We start from the raw sequence: 11,382 nt of genomic DNA on the forward strand, positions 1-11,382 counted from the left end.
GTTTTGTTCATTATTGAGATGTCATTTGCCAGAGTTACCACTGTCACATTCGGGGAGGTGTGGGGGGGAAAGGGAAACTTTGGCGGTTTTAAATACAGACTTTCTTATCATAACTTTAGCAATTTAAGCCTCAGAATTTTAGGCATTTTACAGAGGTTATTTTCTGCTTCTCAGCGTGGCAAGTTATGTTTTATTTCGAGAGATTGTGAAACTCCGGTACTCAGCAGAGTTCGAATCCTTTTTCATCCCTTCCAAGGAGGAAAAATGTTCATTTTTCTTATTAATATTTTTCTTTCATAAAGAATATATATATACTCTTATTCTTATATGTAAGGTCAAAATACCAAAAGCAGTTTCTCTCCTTTCCTGTCCTCTCTTTACCTGAAGAGCGCACTCGGCGCCACAGAAGTTAGTTAAAAAATCAATCCAACATAAATCCATGCAGGGTCTGCAATGGAGGGGGGGAAGATTTTTATTAATTCTTAGGACCTGGTTTGCAGAGCATCTGGGAGTAAAACGCAGAGAGGAAAATTTGCCGGGGGTTCGAGGTCCCAAGCGCTCCCCTCGGAGCTAATTAGGAAAGAACATCCCGGCAAGGTCCAATTTCCAAACCCAGCTCGTTCCTTTTGGAAACTTACCCGCATCACCCGCATCGTTTCTTTTAGAAACCACAATAATTAGACCTGAGCTGAGTTAACTACTCTTCCTCCTGGTCAACAAATCAATAGCAATTAATTTGAAATAACTGAGATGATAAAACACTTCCTATTGCACCTGACCTTGCCAAAAGAGTTATAAATAGAATATACTGACTTTATGTTTTAAAACAATTCCCGTTGGTTTAATCCTTCTTTTGCTGTTCCTCGGCTCCTAGGACGCTTTTAAATTTTCTGTTTACTTCCGGGTTTATGGCTTATTTTTTAGACTTTAAACACATTTTCTTAGAATGATTTAATGTTTTAAATAAAACAATAACCGTACGAGATATTTGGAGCAAAACCAAGGTATTTACATCAAGTTCGAGTAAAAAATGTAATACATTTCATGTAAGCCTATACAATGAATGATACAGTATTAGACAGGAATATACGTGTAGCCAGCATTTTATCACTTGTGCACACTGTTTCAGAGGACGTGAATTGATCTAAAATTGAAATTGTAGAGAAGAAGAAGGTGATGGGGTGGGAGGACTGTAAAGGGAAGAGATCAGAAACGTTTAGGTGTGGAATATTAATTATGAAACACAGAACTCTCTTCACTTTTCTTTGCTCGGTAAGAAAGCCTCATCTTCCCGCGCTCCCCCTCTTGCTCCCTCTTCCTCTCCTTTATTGGAAAGAGGATCCTAAATTCCTTTTGACTGATAGGAAGTTACAAGACAAGATGCTATTTTCTCTTTCTTTTCTGACAACTCTGTCATCCCCGGGATCATAGTCATGTCAGAGTGTCTGTCTGGGAGAAGAAGAAGAAGAAGGGGAAAAAAAGAAATCAGTGAAGCCTGTGGCCATCTTTGCATCAAAATTTTCCAGACCTCTATTTTTGATTGTGATCCCGCTGATCTGAGTTTGAAATGCGAACACAGCAAAGCCCCTAAGCCTTCAATCGTGTGAAATTTTCAAAAGATCTCTAGAAGCAATCTCAGGCTGTCTGACCCCTGACAGGCGGAGATCTCTTTATACCTCTCTCTGCCAGCACTTCATTTGTTGGAATATCTTTCAGATTTGCACCTCCAGATGACAACCTGAGTGTTTATTATGTGTATGAATCTGAAATCTTCACTGCAGTACAAAGGAGACGTCTTAAACATCATGTTTAATTTCAGATCATAATTACCTGCTCCTCTTTTGCTTCTAATTATCTATTCCTCCTTCCTCTCCGTGGCATGTTGATATTTTGTTGATTCTCCCTTTTAATCAGCCTTTCTTGCTTTCTTTCCTTTTTTTTTCTTTTTTTTTTTCTTTTTTTTTCTTTTTTTTTTTAATCGTATTAGTTTAGTCCACTGGGGAATTAAACATGTCACGGTGGACACACATCATGCCTATGTGGAGAGAGAAAATTCTAGCGACGAGTGTGTACTCCCTATGGCTCTCCGTATATATGGATGTGCTCTGGAGAAATAATAACTATTCCTGCCATTATAATCCAGGTTGTTAGTATGCTTCATCTCCCATTAATCTTTATACATCAATTTAAATTGGCAGCAGTGTTTATGTTTTGTCCCGTGACGTAGCACCAATGTAATTTGATAGCAACCAAAGCAGCCGAAGCCCTTTAGTGTCCCTCCTTTCAAGAAAGCAGAAGGGGGGGGGAAGGGGAAAAATACAAATAATTTATTAAAAAAAACCCCACCAAACATGTCTAACTTTCCCCCTTTTCTTTAAGGGAGCATGTATGTCTCCTTCCTACCCTCCTGATCACCTGTTCAAAGAAACCTTCTGTTGTCCAGACTCTTTGGAGGGAGATGGAGCTGGTGACGCAGATCCTGGTTGTTTTATTACACTTTATATTGTTGGCGTTTATTTCTCAGGTGGAACAGCCATCCATTGAATAACATGATAGGTGTCATCCCAAGTGCCCAGCTCATTTGCACAGACTTTCTTAGGTAGGATCCCGCCTTGCTCTGCAGCTTAAAAAGGGGGGAAATAAATGACTCTTGTGGGATGGCGAAAGCCCGAAGAGGTGGGAGGCTGGTGTGGGACCCCCGGCGTCCACCTCCTCCCCGGCGACCTCCCATCTCTTCCAAGGTGCTTAGGAGTTGAAGATAATTTTTTTTCTATAGGGATTTCACATCATTTGTCCCTACCCCGATGCTATAGATCCGTGATGTTACTCTGCTTAACTTATGAAAATATCTCCTCCTTGGTTTAATTTGCCCCGAAAACGCTTTGCTTATATGTTCAGCTGTTTCTGTGTTTATCCATTTTTCCCATAAAACTTGTATTAAAACAAAATGTTACTTTTCTTTCTCTGAGGAGCTGTATATAGAGACCCTCCCTTTTTGAAATAGACCGCAGGGACTGTCATTAGATCAGATGGCAAGCCTTTATAGAAAGTGTTTTGCATAATTACATACCAAAGCCAGAATAGTCACCCTCACATTTTATGGGTCACAAACCATCAACAATTGGCACATTATTGTCCAAGAAACCCCAGTCCATTCACTGATAGAGAAAACTAGACTGCCTAATCTAGAACTGAAGAAGATTGAAATTTCTTCTAACAAGAACCCAGAGAAGATTATTTTCAAACTGACAACGTGTTTACATATAGTTATAAAGTTCAGAGGACCGGTGGGGAGAGAGAAAGGGTATAAACCACTAAACATGATTAAGAATCGCACAGTGGCCTAATATAGATGGTTCATCAAAAAGGAACAGACTGAAAGCTTCCCCCCCCCCCCCCCCGACAGCCCCTCTCCTTTTCAGATCTGTTCCCTTTTCTACCGTTGTGATTCAGTAATTAAGATATTCTTATTTGGACAGACAGCTCCTCTGGTAACTGAATAATATTAGTTCCCTTTGATGTCAAACTTTTGACAGTTATCACACTAGCATTGGGCAATTTAGCACAAATGCCCTCTTTTTTTTTTTTTTTTTTTTTTAGAGGGGGAGAAAAGTCTTTGAAGAAAAGTAATAAGTGTGATCGCTATCAGCAAATGATGTAAATCTCAGTGGACAGGCATCCCTGGGTATAAATTACATTTTGTTGTATATAATGAAGCGAGTTTTGTTTTTACCTCATTCCCTTATCATTGTCCAAAATTAAGGCAATAATCCCACTTCCTTCACACCAATTCACCACAGTCCCTCTCCCCCCTGATTATTTTCTTTTCTTTCACAGGAAAATTGGACGGTTTTCCAAACCCTCCCTCCCTCTACCCCCCCGCCCCGCTTCCCACCCACCCGGCGCAGCGCGGAGCCACCGGCGCTGCGGGGCGGGGGAGCGGCGGCAGCTGCGGGCGGAGCGGGGCTGCGGCCCCGGCCCCGGCCCCGCGCTTCACCTGGGCCCTAAAGCCTCGCCCTGAAGCCCCTCCTTTTGCCATGGCCAAAAAAAAATCAGCAGTGCAAACCCCACAATCCTTCGCCTGTGCCGCCTGGCAGCAGCGCAGACGAAAATAATAATAATAATAATAATAATAATAATAATAATAATAATAATAATAATAATAATAATAATAATGATGATGCAAGGTGTGTCCCTGACTGGATTTGCGAGCGGCATGGAGCTGGCTGGGATTAGGAGAGCTGTTTCCTGCGAGGAGTGGGGAAGAGGGGGTGGGTCGCAAACATTGCAAGATCCAGTTCTTAGGGACTTGGGGAGAAGGGAGTCTCCTGCGGGCTGCTCCCTTCTTTCCAGCATCTCCAGTCACCGAGCAGGAGATTTTCACTGCAGCGTTAGGGACGCGCCCCCCACCTGCCCCCCGCGCCGGACAAGATGCCTCCACGGTGCCGGGTGGTGATGGGGTGGCGGAGACTTATTTATTCTGCTTTTTTCATCATAACTTTAGGGGGGGGTGGCGGGAATGGGGGAGTGGGAGTGCCAGCTCTCGCCAGGTTCGCCTTATCGCGAGATCTGGGCAACTAAAATAAAATGAAATAAAATAAACCCACCCTTCAGTTCTTGGTGGAGTTACATTTGGGGGGGGGAATGCAGCTCCCTGGCTGCAATGTCCTCTCTAATCCCACGGTCCTCAGGACAGCTGGGGGGAAACGGCGTGTCCCCCGTGTGCCGCCAACCCCCATCCCCATCCTCCCCATCCCCATCCTCCTCATCCCTCTGTTCCCTCACGCAGCGCCCGCTGCCACCGGCAGCACAACGTGTCGCTCCGCCGGGGGCGAAGCAGCGACCCCCGGTCCCTCCCCAGCGCTCGCCCCCGGGACGGGGGTGCCGCCCGTGGGCTCCTCCCGGCGCGGCACAGGCGGCCCCGGCCAGCCCTCCTTTCCTTCCCCGCCTAATTAGCAGCCGTGGGGAGCGCCCTGATTAATTTAAATGCTTTTTGTAACACTGTAAGGGCGAGAGCCACGTCTGCGGCCGCAGACGGGTTATATTATTTTCGGGCTCGGGTTTCGACCGCCCGGGAAGGGGGGAAGCGCGGCGGGACCGCGGAGGATGCGCTTGTGCTTCCCGGGAGATAACGTCGCCCCCCTCCCCCAGCATCATCCCTCGCCTCCAAGGAAGGGGCCAGGCTTTTCTGGAAACTTTGCTCCAAAAGGGTATCCTCGTGTTGTGTAACATTTTCCGAGGATTTTCATTACACGTTCGGCCAAAGGTAACACTATCAGAGAAAGGAAAGTTACTTTCCGTGGCCTTTTCCCCCGGTGCGGCCACCCTGGGACTGGTCGGGCAGGGGACTGACTCGCCCGAGGCGAGGGCATCTCTGGGCAGGTGGCCCGAGGGGTGCGAGGGAAGCTGGGCCCAGGTCGCCCCCACAAACTCCTACCGTAAAAATAAATCTTCGCCTGCCGCTGCTTCCGCATCCTCCGTGCAAATAAACCTCGGGGAAACCTCCCCGGAGCTCGTGGGAAGTCCACGCGTGGTGTCGGGCGAGGCAAACGCTTCTCACCCCTGCGTCCGAGCGGCGGGGCAGGGGCACGGGTGGGCTGTGCTGCGGGGCAGGCAGGGCCCCCAGCGTGCCACGCACGACCTGTGGACCGGCACCCAAATCGCAGCGTTGCTCCCGTCCTACCCAGCCTTACCCGCAGCCACCAGCTGCTGTTTTAAACTGGGGGGACTTGGAGTTACTGGGGGAATCTGCACTTGCAACAGGTATGGAAGTGTTTTACCTTTCTCCCGAGCTCTTCTCTAAAGAGAGAGAGGTCATCTTTTTTTTTTTTTCCCTGAGAGAAAGAGCTTCCTGCAGAGGATCTATTGTTTTTTCTAAAAAAAAAAAAAAAAAAAAAAGGGGGGGGGAGGGGAGACGAAAGGAAAATGTATTTGCGCCTCCATATTTTTCAAGGATGAAGAGACTTGAGAAGTGCAATGTGAGAGACAGGTTCAGCTTCGGAGGGAGTGTAGTCAGCCAAGGAACTTCAGATAAAGTCCTTGAGCAGTGAAAGAGAAAGTGAGGAAACTTTCCCAAAGGTCACCTTTAAAGCAGCAGAGAAACTTCTCTCTCAAGTTCTCTGCTCTGACATTTCTCACGGGGGGGGTGAGGGCGCCGAGGCTTGTCTAAAATCGATAACGCTTTATAGAAGAAGCTCGGGTAACATCTCAGACACCCCCCGCCTTCATCCCCTCGGACGCCGGCCTGCGTTTGTGGCCGCTGGTGCCGAGGCGGGGCCGCGGCCACCCCACGGCCCCGCTGCCCCCGCCCGCGGAGCGCGGGGCCCGGGCGCGCACCTCTGCCCCTCGCCACCTTGGGGAAAAAAAGGGAGGACTAGGAAAATCGAGGAAAGTTAGCAGTGCTGGGAAACGAAGAGCAGCCCTTTGATTCACACTGTCGTGAGGAAAGAAAAAGAGGGGGAGAAAGGAAATTAAAAAAACCATCCCTGCCCTGAATCCCCGGCAGAGTCCTCGTCGTTTGTATCTCTGTTTACAACTTATTTTAAAACCATTTTACAACCTCAAAAAAAACCAGAAAAAAAGGTTTATAAAACCCTAGGAGGTATTTCTATTTCCCAAGAGCAGAGGCAAAGCCTCCGCACCCCGTCCCGGGGCCGCTCGGGAGCCCGAGGCCGCCGGACCGGAGCGACATTTGGGAAGGGCGCAAGGAGAGCCTGCGGGAGCGAACCCTCCGCACATGCAACCAGTCATTAATTCATTCCTAATAATTCATTAGAAAGGAGCGTTAATTACTTCCTTTGCAATACTTTTCATGTCGCAGAAGAGGGTGCGAAGGGACGGGAGGAACCGGCGATGTCCTTCTCGTACTTGTACTTGCTTCGCCAGCGAAAATTGTCTTTTTTTCTCCCTTAAAAGAATGGAGCTTTTCCTCCTCTGTTATTCCTCCTGATTTTTTTTTTATTTCTTTCCCTTTCTTCCCCCCACCCCCTACACCGTGCCTACAAGCATGCAGGTAATAAATGAACCAGGTAAAAGAGAGGAAATGGCCCATATTTATTTTGAAAACGTTCCTGGTGGAGGTGGTGGGTTCAGCGCAAGGATCGATTTGGCCTCAGAAATCAGTAACGCGGGGAAATCTGTCAGACAGAAATCTGTCTCGAAAGGCCTCTAAAAACGACGAAGGAGGGGAAAAAAAAAGAAAAGAAAATAGCCGATGCCTCCCTTTCCCAGCTGGATGTTGGGGATCGTTTAAATACCCCTTTTTGCCTTCGAGGGTCCATGATAAAAGCGGTGAAAATGACACTGGTTTCTGCACAAGGCGGAATGTTTTGCTGCTCTAACGTTGTTATTTTTGGCGGCGGGCGAGGCTCGGGGAAGGCGGCAGCACCCAACGCCGCTGCGCTCCCGCAGCTCCTACTGCGACACTATATTAACTCCTAGTTAAGCCAGCAAATAATATTGTTCATTCATCTTTTTCAAAGTTGATTTATAGCAATCGACAGGTTAAAGCGTCATCTGACTTCATTACTTTTAAAAGCTGTCTATTTCAGAACTGTCACTTTTCATCACTTAAACCGAATAAAACGGTTGAAGAAATGAATTGAGAGAGACTTGGAGATCGTGTTTATAATTCTTTGTCTCGACGTTAACATTCCTAATGACCTGACCTGCATGAGGAACCTGTGTGCCTAACGCCGAGATTAAAAACAATAATAAAAAGAAAATCAACCCATGAGGTTCCAAAAGTTACAGGAAAGGCGAGAAAGTGGCGGGGGACCGAGGAAGATCAGGACAGAGACGCTACACATGCACTGACAAAACGTCATGTATGATCATACATGTCATGCCCATGCACGGAAAGGTGAAAGTTAACAGTGGGTTAGCAGCAAATAATTCTCTTATTGCCGTTTCTTCCTCTCACTCCTATCGCAGTAGTTTAAAACATGGGAGGAAAAAAATAAAACAAAGGTATTTCAGATCCTTTTATCATGAGTAATTTTCATACACTATTAAGGCTTTTTTTTTTCCCAAAGCTACGAGCGATCGTTTCAGAGAAGGTTGCAGGTTTTATATGGAAAGTATAGACCCATAAAAGATTTTTTTCCTCCTCTTTTAAAGGCGTTAAATCAATAAACAAAGAAAAAAAATCTCAATCAGAGAAGTGCAATCTGCAGTGACAAGACGCGTCAAAGCACTCAGGAGTTTCCCTGGCCATATAAAAACTGGCGACACTGCTTTTGCTCCCCGTGCTGGGAATTCACCTTTGTGGGAGTTTTCCCTCCCTGCGCGTCCAGGATCCCGCAGCGCGTTTGGTTCTATAAAACTATTGCCAATAACCTGCGTTTGTTACTAAATCCGCACCCGCGATGCTTTCAGGGGGCAAAGCTGCGGGAGAAGAATTATTTTAAACAAAGCGGACAGGTTGCTCCCTACCTTTGCTCTCCCTTAATGCCACCCTGAAAACGGGGCAGAGGAGCCGGGAGAGCCGCGCAGGATGGGGTGGGGGATGCGCAGGGGTGTGCGGGGACCGCGGGTGCGGAAGGTGCGCGCTCCAGGGGCGATGAGCCCCGCAAGGGGTGTGTGCGTGATCCTAACGAGCAGAGCTGCCACCGGGCGGGCTTCATTTTAATAAAAAACCCACCTATTGTTGGTTACGGTGGTGGGGTTTTACTTTTGGGGGGTGACCCCGCTCCGCACCTGCGGGGCGCCCGCGTCCCCCCGCGCCGCCTCCCGGCGCGCTCCCGAGCGCCACCTCGCTGCGCTGCGCGCTCCTGCAGCCGCGCCGAGCCCGCGCACCTGCGGGGCCGCGCGTGGGGCCGCGGAGCTGGGGGGGGGGGACAATTCACAGGTAGCTCCCGCGAAAGCCGCAAAAATAACAGAAAGGTTTATTGTCTCGCCCTGTCTGTATTTTATTTTTATTAATTTTTTCATCTTTTTTTTTTTTTCTTTTTTTTTTTGGACCTCGCAGGGGGATTGAACTCAGAAGCGTCCTGGAGCGCGAACGACCACGACAGCATTGGGCTTTCGGTTAAAAAGAGCAGAGGCGAAGGAGCCCTTTCTGCCTGCCGCAATTTCTGCCCCAGAAAAAAAAAAAAAAAAAAAAAAAGGCATTTAGCTACTTTCTTTGGATCTAAATGGGACTCAGAAGGCAGAGTGATTTCTTTACGGAGCGCGTAAAACTTGTTTCTCGAGATAATTTTAAATTTTTTAATCTGTTTGTTTTCCTCGGGAAAAAAAAAATAAATGGTAAAGAGATCCAGCCTTAGCTGATGTAGTCCGAAATTTCTGCATCGCTTAAGGGAATAATCATAATAATAATGGAATAGGAAGCAGTGAATAACGCGATGTAAAGAAAATGATGAAAACGTAAAGTCTCGAAATGGTTTTAGCACTTGGAGGACTCATTTGGGAAATTATTAAAAAGGAAAAGAAAAAAAAAAAAAAAGGAAGAAAGGCCCCTCCAAGCTCACAATAGGGACAGTGTCACAAGCGCATTTCAAAGCGCCCCGCGGATCTCTGCGCGGACCGGCTCGCAGGCAGGTGGTGCGCGGGGACGTGGGTTTTGGGGGATCCCTTTCGGTCCTGCTGAGCAGAGACCAGTGGCACAGGCAGGGAAGAAAGGGGCGAAGGAAATTAAAGTCCCCATGTCTCAAGCTTTGGGTGACAACGGAGGGCAAATATCCCCCGGATTCTCTTCGCCCTCCTGTTTACAGAAAATTCCTACCCACCAGCACACATGGCAGTTGTTTAGCATGAAACGTGCTATTAAGTATTGATTAAGAGCATCCACATGTTATTCCGAGAATATAAAGAGCTATTAAGGGCCATTTGACTTTACCAGAAAGTAGCGAATATTAGTTAATGAGTAATGGAGAAAATAGAGAGGTGCGGGGCGGCGGGCCCCCGTCCAGCCCCGGCACAATTGGATTCTTTCAAAGAAAGCAGAAAAGAAGGGAAAAAACGCTCTACTTTTAATTCCAGCGAGAATTTCAACCGGGAACAATATAACCCAACAGCTGCGACAGGTGGAAGAGAGATAATTGAGCAAAGGCTGCTTTTGACAATTAATATTACGGGGAGATAATGTCCCTGGTCGGGGTTTGTTAAGAGCCCGGGGATGCGAGAGGGCAGTGCGGGGGATGCAGCATCACCCAGAAATTAGGAAAACCACTCAGAATTATGAAAGAAAGAAAAAGAAAGAAAAAATCCCAACAAAACAAGAGGGTGAAAAGATTGGGAAGAAATTTCCCCTGCCCGGTGCTGACATCAGATCCCACAGACTGAGAAGTTGCCTCGTTCCCCTTTGACCGTCCTAGCCCCTTCTCTACCCTCTTTTTTTTTTTTTCCTTTTCTTTTTTGGTTAAGAGAAGAGCATTTCAGGTAGACAACTTAATGCCCAGAGTCTTTTTTAAAAAATGCTTTTATTGCTATTGCACTTCCTACCACAAGATGCAGAGCAAGTCAGCGGAGTTTGTATTACAACTATGTCATAATGTTTCACTGATGCAAAACATGTAGCCAGAGGGGGTTGCTAATGATTCCTGGATTAGAGAGAGGGAGAACGAGAAGTGAGAAAAAGAAAACCTGGTTTCTTTTTTTTTTTTTTCTCTTAAGCTACGTAAAACCTGTCCATTAATATCCAGCCCTTGCAACATCTCAGTATCTTGCACAGACACGCGGACCTGCCATGAGCCTTTTAAACACCGCAAAACGTTTTGCATATTCCACCTATTAATTATGTTTGCAGCCTATTAATTTCAGGAGGCTGTTTTCAAGGAAAGACAACTTCCAACTTTGTACGTGTGTGGGGGACGGGATGCTACAAGAGCTGGGGGTTTCCACTCGGGATGAAGAGCGCTGCAAAATTACCCTACCCCGCAAAATCTCTCCTCTCTCCCCAGGATATGCAAAATCTGTGCCCTGCTGATCCTGATGTGGAATGGCTACGCTCAGGGTGTGCAGCCCCCCTGGAGAGATGAAGAGAGGGGTGGGAGGGAGAGATGTTGCCGGGATTAAGGAGCATCCTGTGGAGATGCCACCGGGGCGCTGCGGGGCTTTCCTCGCCCTCCTCCTGCGCTGGGCTCTAGGCCCGGTCGCAAAGGCTCCCCCGGGCAGGGTGGGAGGTTTGGGAGGAGGAATGTGACCAAAGCAGGGGGCAAAGCCCTCCCGCACCGTGAGCAGGGAGAGATGGGGGTCGGCCGCTCGGAGCAGAGCGGGGGCCGCGGGACAACCGGGCTTGGGATGCCCACTCCCGGCCTCATGGTCCCTGTTCCCCGCAGCCTCTTCAGCAAGGTTGCAGCTGCAGCTGGAAAAGATTTTCCCCCTTTGACAAGACATTTTTCTTTTTTCCTCTCCCTTTTTTTTTTTTTTTTTTAAATCTTT

This window comes from Lepidothrix coronata, unplaced genomic scaffold (genome assembly GCF_001604755.1).
Source record: "Lepidothrix coronata isolate B3197 unplaced genomic scaffold, Lepidothrix_coronata-1.0 Scaffold11, whole genome shotgun sequence".
Lineage (NCBI taxonomy): Eukaryota > Metazoa > Chordata > Aves > Passeriformes > Pipridae > Lepidothrix > Lepidothrix coronata.